Source organism: Notolepis coatsorum (genome assembly GCF_963971535.1).
Source record: "Notolepis coatsorum genome assembly, chromosome: 3".
Lineage (NCBI taxonomy): Eukaryota > Metazoa > Chordata > Actinopteri > Aulopiformes > Paralepididae > Notolepis > Notolepis coatsorum.
In genome coordinates this window covers 145,905,599-145,927,515 of record NC_140167.1, presented here as the reverse complement: position 1 = coordinate 145,927,515, position 21,917 = coordinate 145,905,599, and the positions used below count along the sequence as shown (strand labels likewise).

General features: G+C 42.3%; 1 protein-coding gene across 1 annotated transcript in view; it reads right to left on the bottom strand.

The window, feature by feature from the left end:
• pgap1 (post-GPI attachment to proteins inositol deacylase 1) overlaps positions 1 to 21,917 on the bottom strand; it is a 135,908-nt gene that overhangs the window by 48,520 nt on the left and 65,471 nt on the right. The gene's annotated exons all lie outside the window — the stretch shown is intronic.

The window sequence follows — 21,917 nt, the reverse complement described above, 5'->3', positions numbered from 1 at the left end:
GGAAAATGTGTGTTTCCAGTACCCAGCGTTGGATCAATAAACGCGATCGATATTTGGAATGGCGATCAGGAATTGGAATACTCTTTTTGGAGAACATCTGATCTGAGGTAAGGAATCTATTTTACCAGTCTTGGGATAATCAGAGCTATTTTCACCTACCGTAATTTTCGGACTATAAGCCGTGCCTTTTCCCCCCATTTTTCGACCCTGCGGCTTATATAACGGTGCGGCTTATATGTGACTCGACGTGACCAAACCCGAAAATGTAAAAATCTAAATATTGCATTGAAATGTTATTTATCTGTTCCCTTATTTGCTAAACTTAATACAACTTCTCAAGTTTCTTTAATAGTTGTCATACAGAAGTACAGAATACTTTTATACAAAATGCTTCTTACTGTTACGCTCCAGAGACTGTGCTAGACAAGATAAGTATGAAATAAAATAGTATAGCATGTAAAATAGAAGTCAGTGTTCAGTAGACATATGTACAATGTTCGATGCAGAATAGAAGTAACTGAGTTACCATACAATATACAATATACTATGCAATGTACTAATATACAATACTATATAGTGCAAAGCAGAAATGGGATGAGGTACAATTTAGGTACAATTTACAGTAAGGTGTACGAGTTGTAGTGCAAATCCTTTACCAATAAATATAAACTGTGTTTAGGTGATCTAAAGTGTGGAGAGTGGGTGCTGCAGTGTGTCGTTTGTTTAAAGTGAGTGTGTGCGTGTGGATGTGTGTGCTGTGTGCATTTGATGGTTGTTGCATAGTGTTTATTGTTCGTTGAGCAGCCTGATGGCCTGGGGATAGAAGCTTCTTCTGAGTCTTTCTGTGCTCGCCATGAGACTCCGGTATCGCTTGCCTGACCGCAGCAGTTCAAAGAGGCAGTTGTTTGGGTGGCTGGAGTCCTTGATGATTCTCTTAGCCTTACCCCTGCACCGCTTGTTGTAAATGTTCTGGAGGGTGGGAAGCCCCCCTCCAATTGTGCGTTCGGCTGAACGTGTCACTCTCTGTAGTCTGCTTCGGTCTTGTGCAGTGCTATTCCCAAACCAGGAGGTGATGTTGCCAGTCAGGATGCTCTCTATTGTACATGAGTAGAAGTTCTTAAGGATCTTCTGACTGACTTGGAACTTCCTTAGGCGCCTGAGGAAGTAAAGGCGTTGTCGTGCCTTCTTCACAACACTGTCAATGTGTGTGGTCCATGTCAAGTCCTCGGATATGTGGGCTCCGAGGTACTTAAAACTGTTCACTCTCTCAACCGGTGCCCCGTCGATGCTGAGGGGGCTGTAGTCCCTGACCCCCGACCTCCTAAAGTCCACAATCATCTCCTTTGTTTTGCTGACGTTCAGGGAGAGGCTGTTCTCCTGGCACCATCCCGCCAGGACCTTGACCTCTTCCAGGTAGGCCCTCTCGTCATTTGCAGAGATCAGGCCCACCACTACTGTGTCGTCAGCAAATTTGATGATTGTGTTGTTACTCCGCTGAGCCACATAGTCATGTGTGTACAGGGAGTTAATTCTTGTTATTTGTGCGACAGTATTGTGTCCCAATGCTAATTACATATGGTAATTAAACATTAAAACACCTGCGGCTTATAGTCCAGTGCGGCTTATATATGTACACATAATTCAAGTTAGCTGCTGCGGCTTATATTCAGGTGCGGCTTATAGTGTGAAAAGTACGGTATATATCAGCGTGTGCCATGTGTGTGTCTGTGCGATCAGGAAATAAGATAATCTATTTTTCAGCTTGCTTCTATAGCGTGCATAAGTACACATATACTATCGATAATCTAGCGTTTATTTGAAAATTATTCATAAATAGGCCGAAAAATGACAATGTGTTTGTGTATTCCAGTGTATTCTAGTAAAGGGCGATTATCACAGAATCTTCTGAAATTTTATGAAACTTTCAAGAAACGAGCGTTTTTCAAAATGGTATAAAACGGAAATGAACCGATTAAAAAACAATCCGTTTCGACAATGTTGACTGCAAACAAGTCTTTGATAAGTGACGGCCATATTAGACACATAGCCATAATTTAAGATATAGTTTATGCGTTCGCAAATATGAGAGCGCTGTCATTGAAGTGGGTGGTGGCACGCAACGGGGTTCCGGGGCACCGGACCCGTGGCACTTTAATGTAGCCACACAATCATGTTCATTCCAAAAAAGTGTAAAGACGCTTACATTTTCATGGTAGAATTCATTCATTTGTAATGCAGAAAAGGGTGATAGCATAGCGTTCTGTGAACCAGATTTGAATCCATGTACAGTAGTTTCAATACAATAATCCAGCTTTCTAGGCAGGCACATTCTCAGTCTCAAATACGACTGAATGGTCAGAAAAAATATCAGTTCACAAAACTCAGGATTCAGTTTTTGCCTTGTTTGAAAGCTATTTGACCAACGCCTCCCCTCTCCCTGTAGTACAAGATACTGTATGCTGCTACGTCAACTAAGCTGACAGGTGAGCAACCATTGTGATGGTAAAGTTGGGAGCCAGTTCAAGATAAACACGTTTTACGTTAACATCTGCATAAAGAATGTGGTTTTATGTGGTTTAAGTTTACACTATGCACTTAGGTTTCACTTTCAATTGAGTGGTACTTTTTACAACCATGTCTGCATTTCATGCTCCAAATCACTCTTTTGTATTGCAGATCAAGTTTCAAGTTTTGTTTTATTGGTCACGACTCACGAATAAAGTACATGGGGTTCTGTATGAGCCCCTGATAATGTGCTTCATACAGTAAAAAATTAAGAGGAATACAGTCCCAACACTATACAAATATATACAATATACAAACTAAAGTACAACCTAAAGTACAATGAAGTAAAAATGCAGACAATGAAGTACAAAAATGATCTTTTAAATCATTAAATCACCATCATAAATCTAGCCCATCTTTGTTCCTACTGCGCCACCGCTCTAAGGGATAGGGATGAATGGCGGTGTTTGCAGGGCTATATCTATATTATAGCTATGGATACAATACTATGGCTCATTTGACATCAACTATCCATTGTTCAATATGTGAAAAAGAATATAATTTTTTTCATGTATACGTTCGCGTGTTATACCGTGGTGAATAGAAGTATAGTTTCAGAGTGATCCTGGCTAATTCCAGAAAACGGCGCTATGGAGCAATACGTGAATTTGACTAAAAGCGTTGGCGTTGCTCGCCTGGACATGCTACTATTTCTTTTTTTTTATCAACTTTTTCTCCCCCTTTGGTCTGTATTTTTCTCCCATCCCAATTTAGTCGTTATGCCAATACCCTTCCCTCCCTTCCTGGTCGTTGCGTGCATTTGCCCCCCACTTGCCGGTCTAGGGAGGGTTGATAGATACTATCACATGTCCCCTCCGATACATGTGGAGTCAGCCAGCCGCTTCTTTTCACCCGACAGCGAGGGCTCTCACTGGGGGAGCGTAACGCGTGGGAGGCTCACACTACTTCCCCCAGTTCCCTTCCTCGCTGAGCAGGCGCCCCGACCGACCTGTAGGAGTCGCTGTTTACAACGACCAGGATACACACCCCACCGGCTTCCCACCCGCTAACACTGCCAATTGTGTTAGTATGGACGACCGACCAAGCCGGAGGTACCGCTGACAGCTGGATTCGATACCAGTGTCTCTGCGGTGGTAGGCAGGTGCTTAGTCCGCTGTGCTACCCAACCGCCCTGACACGCTACTATTTCAAAATCAAATGTATATAATAGGTATTATGTTTCATCATGAATGCATGAAAGGGGGGATGGTCGTTTTTTGATGCTTTGATCGTCACCAACGGCATACGTTCTGGAGTACGTTACACATGGTTGTTGCAATCGATGTGAAATCATGGTTGGTTGGATCAAAGCAGGATTGATGTCATATAGTCCTTACCTTCACTAGGAGGTACCACAAAAAGAATATTCCAATTGTCTGATCGCGATTTCCAGTATTGGTGTCCATCGTGTCGCCAACATAATCCACCACAACACATGCATCGGGGGCATTGGTCGCAATGTCATCGAGTGAAACGCTAGACTCGCCTGACCAGACCCGACTATACTATACTCTATAGTATATACTCGGGTCTGGCACTGATTGAGTTAAAGAAAAAATGCAAAGATGAGGTATGACTGTAGAGTGCAAATCTTTTTGTAATAAATAGATACAATATGGTGTAGTGTTAAAAGAGTCACTCTGAGGGACTTCCGGTATGGTGAGCAGGGTGTAAGACGTGTTTTCCCTCTCTCCCTCATGTTTTTTTAAATTCCACGTTTTAAGACTCCAAACCTTCATAGTTCTTTTTTATATACAAGTATCCAGTGATGTACCTGAACGCGGTCAATGAACGATCGTTCATGAACGCGTTCGTATTTTGGGCGAACGTGAACTGAACGTACTGTATATCCGCTAAATGAACGTAATTGAGAACACGTTCATTCTCAGCGCTGTGTAACGGAGTTCAAAAGTGCGTTCATTCTCAGCACTCTGTTATAACTGCGTTCAAAGATGTGCCAGATTTCATATGCATTTCAGCCGAAAATCCAGTTAAAACACACTGTAAACAGGCTGCAAAATTATGTGGAAAACCAACCGATCTGGCAACGTGCCTGTCACCCCCTGCTACGTCATCAGACTCTTCACAACAAACGAGTAGGGTCGAGCTGCAGCCTCGGAGCCTCGGTCCAGATTGGAACTTCCGCCCTGCCACAGGATTATTACTCCTGTGACAGGGCAATGCGCTGATTGGCGGAAAGTACGGAAGTATCTCGAAGTACGTCTGACGTTTCTCTACGTTAGCGAACGTTAAACGTTGTATTCATAAAATAATATAAATTCAGCAGCATGGGGAGGGCCGGGGGGAGGGGAGGTACAGGTAGTAGAAGACATAGGTCGCTTTCACACGGGCTGTTTGGTCCGGACTTTCGGACCAGAATTCGATAGTCCGGTTTTTCGGGTCTGTGTGAATGCGCGTCGAACTCGGTCCGCGGACCAAGCAGGCGAACTCTAGTCCGCCTGAAAACGTAGGTCTCGGTTCGGCTTCAGCGGACCAAACATAGGAAGTGATTATTATTACCACTGCTTGCAGCACTCACTGCAAAACAAGCACACTGCATCTAATCTATCTATCTATCTATCTAACTGTGCATCTTGGGAAGAAGGAAGAAACAAGCGGCTTATTATTATTACCGAGGCGCACGGCATTAATAATGGATCAATACCACGTCAATACTATTATTATTATTATTATATTATTATTATTGGTCTACAAGTTGTTTAGCGAGAGGATGGTGGTAATGTGCTTCAATAGAACAATGGATCAATGCCATGTCAAAACTCACTCCGCTGATCTGGACGGCTCGCAGACAGCACACACAGACACACACACGCGCGCGCGCGCACACACAGGCTTGCAGCCACACACACATTTCCACTGTCCAATAGACAAGCGCCCTTTTCGACCGCGTGACATTGTTCAGAAGGTCTCGGTCCGCTGACAGATTTCTCTATGTGAACGCAGGCGAACCAAATGAAGAATGCAACAATGTTGCAACTTCACCCCCAGAACCGCACCGAGTCCACCAAAACTATATGTGAAAGCGACCATAGAGGTACAGGTCACATAATTATAGTACAGTGGAGAAGTAAAAATAGATTAGAATAAAAAGGCAGTGTAAACAATATACAATATTATTAACTCTAATAATAACACGCCTCGCGGGCTCATTATAATACGAGAGCCGTGGGTCTGCATTGTATAGAGCGGATCCCCCGGCCGTATTCAAGCGCTGGAGCGCTTTGCGATGGATCAAACTGTATTAATATAGTAGTAATAATAGTAGTTGGCTAGTTGCGCGCTTCTGGCCACCTCCCGCAGTGCGCGCATACACACATACTGTCTGTAGCCTATACAGTACGTGCAAAATTAGTTGTCAAGAGCCAATCGCACAGGTTGCCTCATCTCATCTGGCTCTGCAAATAGATCTAGAGTCTGAATATCATATATAGCCTGCTGATGATCTCTCTCTCTCTCTCTCTCTCTCTCTCAAATCCATTCTGAGAACGGAATGCAGTGCCCGCGACGAGGGTCTTGATTGATTGATTGATTGAAAATTGTATTAACAGATCATGCTGGACCTACAAAAGGCCTTTGACACTGTCAATCACTCCATTCTTGATTGAACATTTTATTAACAGATTGCAGAATGGGTACAGTACAGTACAGCTCAATACACACAATTGTTAAGGGGATGCAGACCAGAGAAAGACTTTTGTCTTGTTTACATCAGGGTCCCCCATTTTCAATTCATCATAACATATGACATACACGACATACAGATATACAGTACTGCTACATCTATACATTTATGACATACCAGATTTGCAAATACAGTATTGTTTGTGATACAAAAAGAGTCCAGAAAAGAGAGTATATACATTTGACGTAGAAACTGTACATTGGAGGAGGTTGGGTAGGTGGGGGGGGGGGGGGACTGTACATTGGAGGTGGTTGGGGGGGGGGGGGTTGGGTAGGAGGGGTGGGTGGGTGGGGGACACTGTACAAGCAAAACTGTACATTGGAATATTGACAACCATACTTGGTCATTTACTGTACATTGGGGGGGGGTTGGGTTACAACACAGGAGCAGAGTATAAACAACAGTACAGTACTGTTTCTCATTCCTGTACTGTTGTTTATACTCTGCTCCTGTGTTCTCCAATGTACAGTAAATGACCAAGTATGGTTGTCAATATTGCAATGTACAGTTTTGCTTGTACAGTTGTACAGTGTCCCCCCTCACGCCGCATCACCAAACTAACCGATGCCAGTCTGGTCTTCAAAACCCTCCAAGGTCTAGCCCCACCCCCACTTTCCGATTGTTCACCTCCAGGTTCGCGTGTAGTCTTTTACCAACAAACTTGCAGTTCCGCGTTCGGGTTCAGAACTGTTGTACCGGGTGGCGTCTATTCGCATCCTAACACTAATTTCCATTAAGGACAAGTACATTTAGCAAATCAGCCCTCTCCGTGAGAGCTGCCAAGACCTGGAACTCCATTCCAAGTTACATGCCGCCTGGGCATAACACTGGATCACCTGAGGCCAAGGGCTTGCTCTACGAGGGCATGATGAGACCGAGTCAGAGTTAATCAAACCGTGGAAACTTTTTAGAGCTACTATGTACATTGTTTTCAAAGCATGATGAGATCCAAATTATGGAAAACGTTTCCTTCATTGCCGTCGGCACCGCAACTTGTGAACGGCCTTTCCCAATGAGGCGCATCCGAAACTTTTGCTGCATTAAGGTAAGACAATGGTTAATCATATTGGATGCCTTCATTTGAACAATTAATTTGCACTATGAAATGAGTGGGGCTCGCTGTAATAGCCTAGATGTGGGTGTGACATCAGAACCTGGACAGCACCGTTTGCGTGCAAGCAAAAAAGAAAAATGTTGCGCGCTACGCGCAAGTTTCATCCGATCTATAGCCTACCCTAATGTCCAGCTCACCCGCCGCCTATGGGCTACAGACAGTATGTGTGTATGCGCGCACTGCGGGAGGTGGCCAGAAGCGCGCAACTAGCCAACTACTATTATTACTACTATATTAATACAGTTTGATCCATCGCAAAGCGTTCCAGCGCTTGAATACGGCCGGGGGATCCGCTCTCGTATTATAATGAGCCCGCGAGACGTGTTATTATTAGAGTTAATAATATTGTATATTGTTTACACTGCCTTTTTATTCTATTTTTACTTCTCCACTGTACTATAATTATGTGACCTGTACCTCTATGTCTTCTACTACCTGTACCTCCCCTCCCCCCGGCCCTCCCCATGCTGCTGAATTTATATTATTTTATGAATACAACGTTTAACGTTCGCTAACGTAGAGAAACGTCAGACGTAATTCGAGATACGTCAGACGTACTTCGAGATACTTCCGTACTTTCCGCCAATCAGCGCATTGCCCTGTCACAGGAGTAATAATTCTGTGGCAGGGCGGAAGTTCCAATCTGGACCGAGGCTCAGAGTCTGCAGCTGGACCCTATTGGAACAAACAGTGGACCAGCTGAATCTGCGAGCAGAAGCGAGAGCTGCGCAGCAGCAGGTCGAGACCAGCAATCGCTCAGAGAACTTTACCTCTAGACGTCGGCATTTGAGCATTTAAAAGAGTTTAACGTTAAAGTCAGTACTGACTCGGACGGAAAAAATCTAACGTTTGTCTGTAAACTGTCTACCCGGTTTGAAGAAGCAAGTCCGCACATCAACGACGTCGACAGCAAACCTTAAAGTTTAAACGGCACATTGAGAATAAGCAAACGTCCTGTTTTAGTTTTCATAATAAAGACAATTCAAGCAAAGTTGTTCCTCATGTTTTTGAAAATATACTGTAGAGATGAAAGCTGCAGCTGCTACTAGTGTGGACTGAATGCGCGCGGCAAAGCGTTATGAAATGCCAGTATTCCGATTGCTGTCTGTGGTTCAATATTTTTTACAAATAATAGCTTGCAGCAACGTATTGAAAAAAGAACTAACAAAATGGGCCGTTCAATATCTCCTTTATGTTTGAAATGTCAAACAGACCTGGGTGTACCTACAGTCTATCACTACTTTTGGGAATCTAAGTGTTTATCCAGGTTCTGGAGCCAAGTGATTCATTGATTGATTGATTGATTGAACACTTTATTAACATATTGCAGAATGGGTACAGTATAGTACAGCTCAGTCATATATGTTATGATGAATTGAAAATGGGGGACCCTGATGTAAACAAGACGAAAGTCTTTCTCTGGTCTGCATCCCCTTAACAATTGTATGTATTGAGCTGTACTGTATCAGGGTCCCCCATTTTCAATTCATCAGGACATATATGACATACATGACATACAGATAGACAGTACTGCTACATCTATACATTTATGACATACCAGATTAGCAAATACAGTACTGTTTGTGATACAAAAATAGTCCAGAAAAGAGAGTATATACATTTGACATAGAAACTGTACATTGGAGGAGGTTGGGTAGGTGGGGTGGGGGGGGGGGGGGGACTGTACATTGGAGGTGGGGGGGGGGGGGGTTTGGGTAGGAGGGGTGACACCCTTTACAATTCAAACTATTTGATAAACTTCTACTTTCAGCCCGGAAATGCATTCTGATAAACTGGATTAAGGATAAGCCTCCATTTTTACAAATGTGGTATAGAGAGATCTTCGGTGTGCTACCCCATGAAAGACACTGTGCAATGCATAGAGGCAACAACGCTTCCTTTCAGGAGGTGTGGGCCCCACTATTAGACTATTTTCCTGCTGAAATTTCTCGGATCCTTCTAAAGGCCCAGTGCCCCATTGTATGGACAGACCTAGGATAGGAAAAATAAATATATGTCTACATGTGAATGGGCTCGAGACAAGTGCAATACTGTACAGTGCCTGTCTTGGTTTGCTTTCCTTTTTGCTTGTTTTTCTTTTTGTTTAGTTTTTGCTTGCTTATGGTGTGGATGATGGCATAGAGATGAACTGGAGGACCCCCCCCCCCTGTCCCAATGTGTGTTTTTGTAATGTAAGTAACTGTACGTAAAAAATCTATATAAAAAAAAAATATCAAAAAAGAACTAAAAATAACTAAATTAGTTCATTTTTGAAACCATGAACTTTAGTTCAAAATTTTGAACTATGAACTGAACTAGTTCATTTTAAAAATTGTGAACTGTGAACTGAACTAGTTCATGTAGAAAGTGAACTTTCCCAACACTGCAAGTATCGATACAGCTAACAAAATATTTGTCTTCACAAAGATGACATCCAAGACTCCAAAACCAAAACGGAGCGATGTTCAGAAAGAAGGAGGCGGATGACGCTTTTAGCAAGGCCTGGCTAGCCACCCTGCTTGAAAACCATAAAGAGGCTATGACCACCAAGTTCAGAAAAGCCATTACCACTCTGGAAAATAAACTTGACCAAATGAAATCGGACGTGGCCGACAACCGACAGCAGGTCAAGTCCCTGGAGGAGAATGCGGAATCTGTAAGCGAAAGAATGGCGTCGCTAGAGGCTACATGTGCCGATCTGAGGGCTAGCCATGCTATGCTAAAGGCTAAAGCAGAGGACCTCGAGGGCGGCGGAACAACCTCCGGATCATTGGACTACCAGAACAAATTGAGGGCCCGAGACCAACATCCGTCTTCGCCACCCTTTTATCCCAGGTTTTTGGGGCAGAAACCCTCCCTACCCCTCCAGAATTGGACCGCGCACACAGGTCGCTAGCAGCTAAGCCGAAGCAGGGTGAAAAGCCTAAGCCTGTTCAGGGTTCCCACGCTTGCCTTGACATTTTTTTCCATACTACCTCCTGATTTTCCAGGTACCATATTAAGTGATGATCTATAGGCCCCTGAAGTTCTCCTCCCCCATCCGTGCCCCCCTCCCCTCACACACACAACCCCCTAGGACACCTGACTACTTACTTGATTTAAAAGATGTGCCAGTCAAGGCTACATTGTAAATGCTTAGAGATTATGTCTTATTGATAATATCAATGCATGAAATAATGCAACAAGCTGTAGATGAACAACAATTTATTGAACTGGAACACATGAGCACTGGGATTGATATATGTTCTCTCTTCCACTCCTCTCCTATCTCATCCTGTCCTCTTCTCTCCACACCTCCCCTCGTGTCTGCTCCTGTCTTCTCTTCCTACTCTTCTCAACTCCTCTCCACTGTTCTCCCTTTTCCTCTGTCATCCTCCTCTTCCATCTTTGCGGCCTCTTCTCGTCCTCCTCCCTTGGGGGAACTAATGGGATAACTGGGGTTGCAACAAAAGTGCAACTAGGGCTAAAAACCCAATGAAATAAAATAATAATAAATAATATGCTTCTTAGCAGATTTCTTAGCTTAACATAACAGACCTAAGTTTGGGGGAACTAATTGGATAACTGGGGTTGCAACAAAAGTGCAACTAAGGGCTAAAAACACAATGAAATAAAATAATAATAATAATAAATAATATATCCTTCTTAGCAGACGTCTTAGCTTAACATCCCAGGGAACTAATGGGATAACTGGGGATGTTGTTTGCTCCTGACAAGAGTCTCAAAGTTTAGGGTGGTGGTAGACAAAGCAACTCTGAGGTCATGTTCAATGCCCCTCTCCACTCCTCTTACTCCTCCTCTCTACAGTCTGAAGATCTGAAACAGAATGTTATTTTGAGTTAAAATTGGTCATCTCCATAACCTAAAATTGTGTTATATTTGTCTTTATGTGACCAATAAATATTACAATCTTTCATACACCCATAAAGGCTATTGCGCATACCTCATTGCTTTAACTTATTGACACTCTTGCAGCTCTTTCAGGGCTTTGTCTAGAGCTGCCATCTCTTCCTTTTTATCAGCAACCCCTTTCCGATAGGCATTTGATTTTGACAGCAGTGTAAAATTGTGCTTCTTCTCTGCCATGACTGCCATTTCATGTGCTTCTTTCTCCATTGTTTCAGCACTAGTCATTACTTTTTGCCGCTTTGTTTTCACCTTCTGGATTTCCTGGCAGAACTCCTTTCTTTTCTTCTCTTTGGTGGTTTGCTCTCTCAACTTCTTCTGGTCTTCCAGATACATCTCATATCTTGTCCTTGCTCCTCTGCAGTGTTGCTTGAGGTCTTTTGGAAGAGCTTCATCTGTGTGCCCAGCCATTGCATCGTGGACCAAGCGCATTGCTATTAGCGTCTTCTCCTGTAGGTTTTCAACAAGCATATCCTTGAGTACCCCCTTTCTACTGCAGCTTGTCCATGAGACAGAGTGAAGAGACATTTCATGATGTTCCACAGTTCTGCATACTCTTCTTTGCCACCGAGATATCTTCAGAAGAATTCATCAAGTCTGCAGCTGTAAACAAATTCTTGGAACTCTGCTTTGTGGTTTGTGTTGACATCGAGTGAGAATGCTTTATACTGAGAAAGGACTTTGTCACACTCTGTGGCAGGGCACCATTAGAGCCATATGGAATCCGCGATCACGGAATCGCGGACGGAATCGCGGAATTGAGCAATAAAAATGGAATCAACTATATAAAAAAAAATTAATTTTTTTCTTTTTTTTTTTACTTTTTTTTCTTTTTTTGGGGGACTTGTACAGCACTTTGTTCAACTTTGTCAGTGCTGTAAAGTTTAAACCTTTTAAAATCTTAGACAAACAAAACACTTTGCTTTCATGAAATATTGTAAGCCGTCATTTGAGGGTTTATAAAAGCAGCACAATGAACACAAATCTGTCAGTGCCGAGTCCGACCTCATCTTAAATAACAAACAGCATTGCTTGTTGTAGTTAAGAAAGAGAGGCAGAGTTGATTTAGCAAAAATATAAATAATGTTTTTTTTTTTTTTATAATTGAATTTTATTTTCATATTCGAATCCCATGCCCATCGAACGAAGCTTCGAAGTATTTAAGACAGCCCTATTAAAGGATAACTCCACTATTTTGGGAAATTAGCTTATTTAACATCTTCCCTGGAGTTAGACAAGAAGATGCATACCTTTTTTGTCTCTGTGCGTGCATTTTAGCTTTGGGAATAGATGCTCCGTTAGCATAGCTTAGCTTCATCACTGGAAGTGAGGCAGGACAGTAGCCTTACAGTGCCTTACAGTGTATTGCAAGGTCTGACATTGACCAAACTTGATATGCATGACCTTGGTGGGCTCTAGGTCAACTCCTGAAAAGGGGGTCAATGTCAGACCTTGCAATCAAAAGTTAGGGGCGCACTGAAATTATGGCAAGGGTTATTAGCCCCCTAACTTTTGATTGCAAAGTCTGACATTGACCCCCTTTTCAGGAGTTGACCTAGAGCCCACCAAGGTCATGCATATCAAGTTTGGTCAATGTCAGACCTTGCAATACACTGTAAGGCTACTGTCCTGCCTCACTTCCAGTGATGAAGCTAAGCTATGCTAACGGAGCATCTATTCCCAAAGCTAAAATGCACGCACAGAGACAAAAAAGGTATGCATCTTCTTGTCTAACTCCAGGGAAGATGTTAAATAAGCTAATTTCCCAAAATAGTGGAGTTATCCTTTAAATGGACTGCTATATCTTATTAAATTGTGGACATTTACTCATTCCCACTTATTAGACACTATTTCTGATGGTAAAATGAGCGTACAAAGCAAAATACAGAATTCTGAAATATTAAAACGGAAAAAACGGAATTTGGAAAAAAATTTAATGGAATTTGGAAAAAAATAAAACGGATTTCATATGGCTCTAGTGCGGCACCATCCAGCATTGAGGAGAACCTGAAGGAGTTTCTCAAACATTGCTGTTGTACTTTCGGTTTCTGTCACAATCATCACAGGGTCAAGGGACCTCATATGCTGCACAGCTGGATACATGAGGACTTCTCCATAATTTTCTTGCAGGTCATTGCGAGTAAGGAGACTCATTATTTTTTTAACTCCACGATTTTCCTGGAGCTTCTCAGATGCCTTCTGCAAAGCCTGCTTGGTTGAAAATCCTATGTCCAGGTGTTTGAGAGGGACATGGATTTGCTTCTCTTGGGGATCCAGTTTAGTGAGCTGGAGAGGTGTCTTGATCTTTGCCAGCTCTTCTCTCTTGATAAAGCATGACAGCAGGCCTGTCAGGGTGCTTTGGAGCTCCTTTGCCAAGAATGGCACCATTGGGGCATCTGTCTGAAATACCTCCAAAAAAGGCTTCAGTTGTCTTGCAACAAAAGCGAAAAACTCAAGTTTAGCCAGGAAAAGAGGGTCTTCGGTAGGGGTGGACGGTATGGTCTAAAATTTATATCACGGTATAATTTGAAGCATAGACGGTAGAGCCATATGAAATCCGTTTTATTTTTTTTTAAATTCCATTTTATTTTTTTCCAAATTCATTTTTTTTCGTTTTAATATTTCAGAATTCTGTATTTTGCTTTGTACGCTCATTTTACCATCAGAAATAGTGTCTAATAAGTGGGAATGAATAAATGTCCACAATTTAATAAGATATAACAGTCCATTTAATAGGGCTGTCTTAAATACTTTGAAGCTTCGAAGCTTCGTTCGATGGGCATGGGATTCGAATATGAAAAACAAATTTGATTATTAATTTTTTTTTTAAATTATATATATTTTTGCAAAATCAACTCTGCCTCTCTTTGTTAACTACAACAAGCAATGCTGTTTGTTATTTAAGATGAGGTCGGACTCGGCACTGACCGATTTGTGTTCATTGTGCTGCTTTTATAAAGCCTCAAATGACGGCTTACAATATTTCATGAAAGCAAAGTGTTTTGTTTGTCTAAGATTTTAAAAGGTTTAAACTTTACAGCACTGACAAAGTTGAACAAAGTGCTGTACAAGTCCCACAACATAAAAAAAAGTTAAAAAAAAATAATTTTTTTTTTTTATAGTGGATTCCATTTTTATTGCTCAATTCCGCGATTCCGTCCGCGATTCCGTGATCGCGGATTCCATATGGCTCTAATAGACGGTAACGGTATATATCACGGTATCAGTGTTTCCGTTAGAATAATTTTTTTTGTCTGATAGGCAGGCTATATAAAGAATGACATCCTCAAGGCATGTAGATTTATAATATTTTAACTTAAAACTAGGCTACTTTTGCGTATACAGTCATTATATTCCAAATAAAATAAGTCCCGAGTCGAGACTCCGTGCTGCTGCCATTGCCAACAGCGGGGCTGGATGCTGGATTTGCGAATAGCATGCAGCTGCAGAGCCGCAGAGCCAGGGGCGCTTTCAGGTCCGGTCACAGGCCCGCTCAACAGCGCCCCCCACCCAACGGCTGAATTGCCAATGGCTGAATTGGAGTATTGCACTGTGCAATACTCCAATTCAGCCATTGGCAATTCAGCCGTTGGGTGGGGGGCGCTGTTGAGCGGGCCTGTGACTGGACCTGAAAGCGCCCCTGGCTCTGCAGCTGCATGCTATTCGCAAATCCAGCTCCCGCTGCAGCCGTCGTTATCATAACACTACACACATATCATAATGTTTACAGCAAACTGTAGTTGATCACCAGGTATGTTTTATTAACGTAGAATAATTCATATAAGAAAAACGATAGGGAAATCTCTTACCTTTCTCCACTGGTTAAAAATGCCGGGAACTGAAATTGAAACTTGCTGTGCGCCGCGGTGATATGTGTTTATTATGAAATGACAATTGCGTGTCGACACGCCCACTGCGCGAAGCCTCCTAAATAACTTTTTCCAGTTTGCATTTATCTATTATCTATGACTAATTCTATCTATTTTTAGGGGCAAATGCGAGTGAAATAGTCGCGCTGTGGTTACATGACGTCATTGCTATTTTAGAGCTGCTCTACCGGTTACACAGTATAGTCACAATCCATACCGTAGAGCAAATTCATACCGTTTATACCAGTGGTCACCAACCCGTCGATCTTGATCGACTGGTCGATCTTTGAGACTGTCCCTGTAGATATTTCCATGAACATTTAAATTTTTTTTTTTTTTTTTTTAGATCTTACCCTGAGAGTCCACATTACAGTTCTACCTTTGTTTTGATGTGAAAAGTGATGCTGCACTTAGCACTGACTGAGAAAGTACACATACAGTTCTACTTTTGTTTTGATGTGAAAATTATGCTGCACTTAGCACTGACTGCACTTAGCACTGACTGAGAAAGTACACATTACAGTTCTACTTTTGTTTTGATGTGAAAAGTGATGCTGCATAAGATGACTGCACTTAGCACTGACTGAGAAAGTACATAATAGTTCTACTTTGACGTTTTAATGTTGGACCAAAGCATTGCATGTAATTAGAATACAGGCAAATAAAAGTCATTTAGTTTAAAGTACAATCTTGGCTGTCTTTTTCTCTCAACGCTTCAATAGGTAGATCTTGCCTTCACCAAAAAAAGAAAAAGTGATCTTGGGCTTAAAAAGGTTGGTGACCACTGGTTTATACCGTATACCGTTTATACCGTCCACCCCTAGTCTTCGGTTGCCTTCTTGACTGTCAAGTAGGACGCAGATGTTGGCACTTTACTCTTCGGAAGTTTCTTGTGGCTGTGGATGTACGCCATCACAGCTGGCCACACTTCGATTGCCCGCTCAGCAACTTGCAAGTCTTCAACCCATCGAGTGGCACAGAACTTCAGAGGAAATCTTGCAGTTTTAGTCAGCTCACTGAAATCCTCTCGCCTTGCTGGCGAGTCATGGAACACCTGCCAAAGCGCTCTCAGCACATCTCCGATTTTCCAACCCGTTTCCCTCTCTCCGGTCTGGAAACTTCCATGCACAACATGCAGACCACAACATCCCAGGTTGATGAGCTTTGGTGCATCTGGGTCCTCTTTGCTCTTGGAATATTCTTAAGAACTTCCAATTCACTGTAGGGCCATCCATCGATATTTGCAGGAGCTTCTTGGGGTCCAGAGGTGACAGGGATCTGTTGATACCCTCCAAGAGCTTCTCTGCCTATAACTGGCTCGTTATGAGAGCTAACGTTGGCTAGCTACTGTACCTGGCGCTGGCTAACTGGCTCGTTATAAGAGCCAACGTTGGTAGCTACTGTACCTGGCGCTGGCTAACTGCCTCGTTATGAGAGCTAACGTTGGTAGGTACTGTACCTGGCGCTGGCTAACTGGCTCGTTATGAGAGCTAACGTTGGCTAGCTACTGTACCTGGCGCTGGCTAACTGGCTCGTTATGAGAGCTAACGTTGGCTAGCTACTGTACCTGGCGCTGGCTAACTGGCTTGTTATGAGAGCTAACATTGGCTAGCTAGTTAGCAAGATTGCACTGCTTACTAACTAACGTTGATAAACCCAGGTTTACCACACAGTTAAAACACAGCTACTTACATTTGAGGATAAACTTGCATAAGAAGTTTCACTCAAGTTTCACTGTAGATGCCAAGGCTCCCTTGGTTGGCTCACCAAGTTGCCTGCAGCAAATTCCAACATCCAATATACCATATAAGATGCCAAGAGCATGCTCTACAACATGGGATCATCTATTTCTATCTACAGTAAAAGCTGTTCACATGTAAAGGGTTTTTATAAACTCATGTTAATTCTGTGCTCAATAGTAACATTTTATTACACATCATCCAATACAATTTTCCAGGACAACTGTTTCTATTTCCATGTAATTGGTCACTTTTGCTCAGTTTCCATGCCTTTCCATACCTGGAAAATGAACAAATTAATCCCATGTTTTCCAGGTACCGTGGGAACCCTGCTGTTATCATCAGGTTCCATAATTATCAAACCAAAGAACGGGTGATCCGGGAGGCCAGAAAGAGAAGGGCAGAGATGCAGTACAACGGTCAACAAATTGCTTTCTACGAGGATTATACCCCGGCTGTGTTGGAACAGCGAGCACCGTACCGCGAGGTGATGGCACAACTTTACAAACGAGGGCTGAGGCCTAGTCTTCATTACCCGGCCAAGCTGATGATTATGGAGGAGAGCGGGGACAGACTACGCTTCATGTCTGTTGGCGATGCTGAAATGTACCTCAAGGCCAAGCTAGCCTAGCGTGGACGGCTACCTGACGATTACCTAGGGGTAAGCTAACCTGATGCTGGCAGCAATGAACAATGAATGTAGAATGAGAGACTGAAATTATAGACATTGGTTGGGCTAAACTGGTCAACCGCGTTAGACCTGACACTTACACTTCATGGGGAGATGCTATTGACATTGAGCGGACTGGCTTCTGAAACAGAACTTTATGCTTCCCAAATAGCCGACGCGGATTCTATTTACACTTATTTCTAATCCTTTTTTTTTTTTTTTTTCTTTATTAGCTCTTCTTTTACATGCGTCTCTCTCTCATTCAAATTGTAGACGTTCCCTCTGTTTAGAGGCTGCAAGATAAATAGACTGGACCAGTTTGACAGGATAATGAAGGTTCTATGTGTATGCTTTAGGAGTACTCAATGCACGGATTGAAATGTACAGAGACTGGGCCTGAATTTATTAGACCATTTACATAGGTCTAACGGACACCTCGGGGCCAGCTGAAACCAACACCAACAGACATGATTACGACATATTAAATGTGCGGCTGAACTTGTAGACTTTGGTTGGATTACAGTGTCCAGTCACAATAGAGTGGCCACCTATGCCTCAGAAGGGTAATATTATTATTTCAATCGGAGTGACCTTGTGACTAATTGCATGCCGTTTTCTTCTGCTCCCTATTTCGTAATTTTTGTTATTGCCTTTTTTATTTTATATATATATATATATATATATATATAATTGTCCTTTTTTTCTTAACTTAATTTGCCCTTTCTTTTTGTATGGATTTATATACATATGACTATGCAGGGTGAGCATACTCGGGGTGCACATGCTCCTCTTACTATCTGAGGGTCTCAATACAAACAAACCGGATAGTATCTACTGGGTAGTGGGGGTTTTGTATGCATGTTTCAGGAAGTACTCAAGGTACTGACTGAACCAACTCAATTTGCACACGCTTCTTTTTACTGTCTGAAGGTACAGGTCTCTAACACTGCCGAATGTAGCTAACCACACTACCTTTCTATACATATTTTAGGTACATATTGATGTCCCTGATTCATGTAACCCCTGTAACTGCATAGACCTCTTGATTATTATTATTTTATTCTTTAAATATATATATATTTTTTTATAGAAAAAAAATAAAATTAAAAGAAAGAAAGTGGCGCCTCTTTTTCAACTCCGTCAAGGTTTTGCAATTTTTATATCCCTAGTTGGCATGATAGCAGGGGCTAAAGACATTCTCTTCGAGCGGTTATAGGTTGGAAGCGGGCTTTGCCTATGTCCACTGAATTATAGGTTAACCTAGGCACACTGAAGCGCCTCGGTATACTCGTTCACTCTCAACTTTTTATGGGTCACACTCCTTAGTGGGAGTCATCAGTAGCGCTTTTACGTCCATGCTCTAATGCAGTGTTTCTCAAAGTGGGGGGCGCGCCCCCCAGGGGGGGCGCAGAGGCATGACAGGGAGGGCCTTGAGATTTTTTTTTTATTACAGAAAATTATCACTAAAGTGCTATCTGTTGAAGCTGCACTGTTCTCCATGAAAATACCATTTCTCAAAATCTGAAAATCATTATTTAATAAAACACAGAAAAGGATCACCAAGTTACTCTGGATAAAAAAAAACCTTTACAGACAACATTGAGACAAAGCTTCCCAACACATCTCCATCCAAACTCTTGGAAGAACTCTTTGAAATCTCATCTGATACCACCTAGAGAGCTAGTTTCAGAGTGTGGTGCTGAGTACCAAGTATCTCATCTCATGGCCCACCAAGTACCTCATGATGCAGCAGTTAATGTGTTGATACCATTCAGCACCACATACAGTATCTGTGTGAAGCTGGCTTTTCATCCATGACAGCTCTGAAAACAAAATATAGGGCCAATTTGAAAGGTCACGATATTGGTGTTATTTCAATAAATTTAAACATGGCCCATTTCATGACTATTTTGTTGGGGCGAGGGGGGGGGGGGGGGGCCCAAAATATTTTGGTCCGCCAAAGGGGGGCCTGACAGAAAAGGTTTGAGAAGCACATTTTAATTTTTTAATTTATTCATCCTTTTTTCTTTTATTTTTTAGGCTGTTCGAATGTTCTTTAAAACACAGTTTAAAAGTTTATCCATAACTATATTGGAGAGTCTAGGGGTGGACGGTATGGTCTAAAATTTATATCACGGTATAATTTGAAGCATAGACGGTAACGGTATATATCACGGTATCAGTGTTTCAGTTAGAATAATTTGTTTTGCCTGATAGGCAGGCTATATAAAGAATGACATCCTCAAGGCATGTAGATTTATAATATTTTAACTTAAAACTAGGTTACTTTTGCGTATAAAGTCATTATATTCCAAATAAAATAAGTCCCGAGTCCGTGCTGCTCCCATTGCAAACAGCGGGCTGGATGCTGGATTTAGCTAGAAGCATATGTAGCTGCAGAGCCGCAGAGCCAGCGGCGCTTTCAGGTCTGGTCACAGCTTTCAGCCGTTGGGTGGGGGGGGGCGCTGTTGAGCGGGCCTGTGAGACCTGAAAGCGCCGCTGGATCTGCGGCTCTGCAGCTGCATGCTATTCGCAAATCCACTGCTGCAGCCGTCCTCCCGTCCTCTCGTTATCATAACACTACACGCATATCATAATGTTTACAGCAAACTGTAGTTGATCACCAGGTATGTTTTATTAACGTAGAATAATTCATATAAGAAAAACGATAGGGACATCTCTTACCTTTCTCCACTGGTTAAAAAAGCCAGGAACTGAAATTGAAACTTGCTGTGCGCCGGGGTGATATGTGTTTATTATGAAATGGCAATTGCGTGTTGACACACCCACTGCGCAAAGCCTCCTAAATAACTTTTTCCAGTTTGCACATATCTATTATCTATGACTAATTCTATCTATTTTTAGGGGCAAATGCGATTGAAATAGTCGCGCTGTGGTTACATTGCTATTTTAGAGCTGCTCTACCGGTTACACGGTATAGTCAAAATCCATACCGTAGAGCAAATTAATACAGTTTATACCGTATACCGTTTATACCGTCCACCCCTATTGGAGACTGTTCGAAATGAACGGGAGAGAGGGGAAAAGAGGAGTGAGGATGAAGTCTCCACCGGAAGGAGCATATCCTGAGAGGTACAAAGGCTGTTACTGTTCCCTTAGGGACCAAGGGATGTACCCCCGGGTGAGTATGTTGGTGTATGGTTGTGTGGGTGCATGTGTGTGCGTCAACACCCCCCCCCCCTTTTCTTTATCCCCCTCTACCTTTCTCCTCTCTTCCAATGTTTCATCTTTTCAATGTATATACTTAACAGAACATGGCAGTGACGGGCAGGAACATCCGCTTCGTCTCATGGAATGTCAAAGGGATGAATAACTCTATCAAGGCGAACAAGGTACTCAACCACCTACGGCATCTCAAGGGTGACCTTTGTTTTTTACAAGAGACACACATCTGCACCTCAGATATCCCCCATATTAAGAGAGCATGGATGGGACACATTTTTCATTCTAAATTCTCTGCAAAAGCCAGGGGAGCTGCAATTATTATACATAGGGATGTACCCTTCGAGCCTTCCACCATTTTAACTGACCCTGACGGAAGATATGTTATAGTGTCGGGCAGGCTGCAGAACATTCTGGTGGTTTTGGCCTCAATATATGCACCAAATTGGGACAATGATAAATTTGTATCCAATTTATTTTCCTCTATACCTAACCTTAATGATCATCACATAATTATCGGAGGGGACTTTAATCAGGTCCAAAACATAGAACTTGACAGGTCTTTGGATAGACGTACTACCATCTCCAAAGCGGCGAACATCCTAAAATTTCACATGGAACAGCTTGGCCTTATAGACCCTTGGAGAACAAAATTTCCTACCGATAAACTTTTCTCCTTCTTTTCCCATGTCCACCACACATATTCAAGGATAGACTTCTTTTTACTAGATGAAAAACTACTACATAATGTAGTCTCTACTAAGTACCATAGTATAGTCATTTCCGATCATGCCCAGACATCCGTTGAAATTAACTTCCCCCAGGGTAGAACACTCTCTAAATTTTGGAGATTCAACTCCCACTTATTATCTGAACCTGAATTTAAGGATTTTATTCATACACAAATAAAAATCTTCTTTGAGATAAACGACACCTGAAATTAGCAGTGACATACTCTGGGAGGCCTTTAAGGCATATCTCCGCGGACAGGCTATCTCCTTTGCCTCTCATTTTGGGAAGCAGGAACAATCCAAATTAACGGGTATATCAGATGAGATTAAACGATTAGACATCCAGTACTCGTCTAAACCCACCCCTGCTCTATATAAAAACGACTCCAGCTTCAATCACAATATGATTTGCTTTCAACTAGTAAGATCGAGAGACT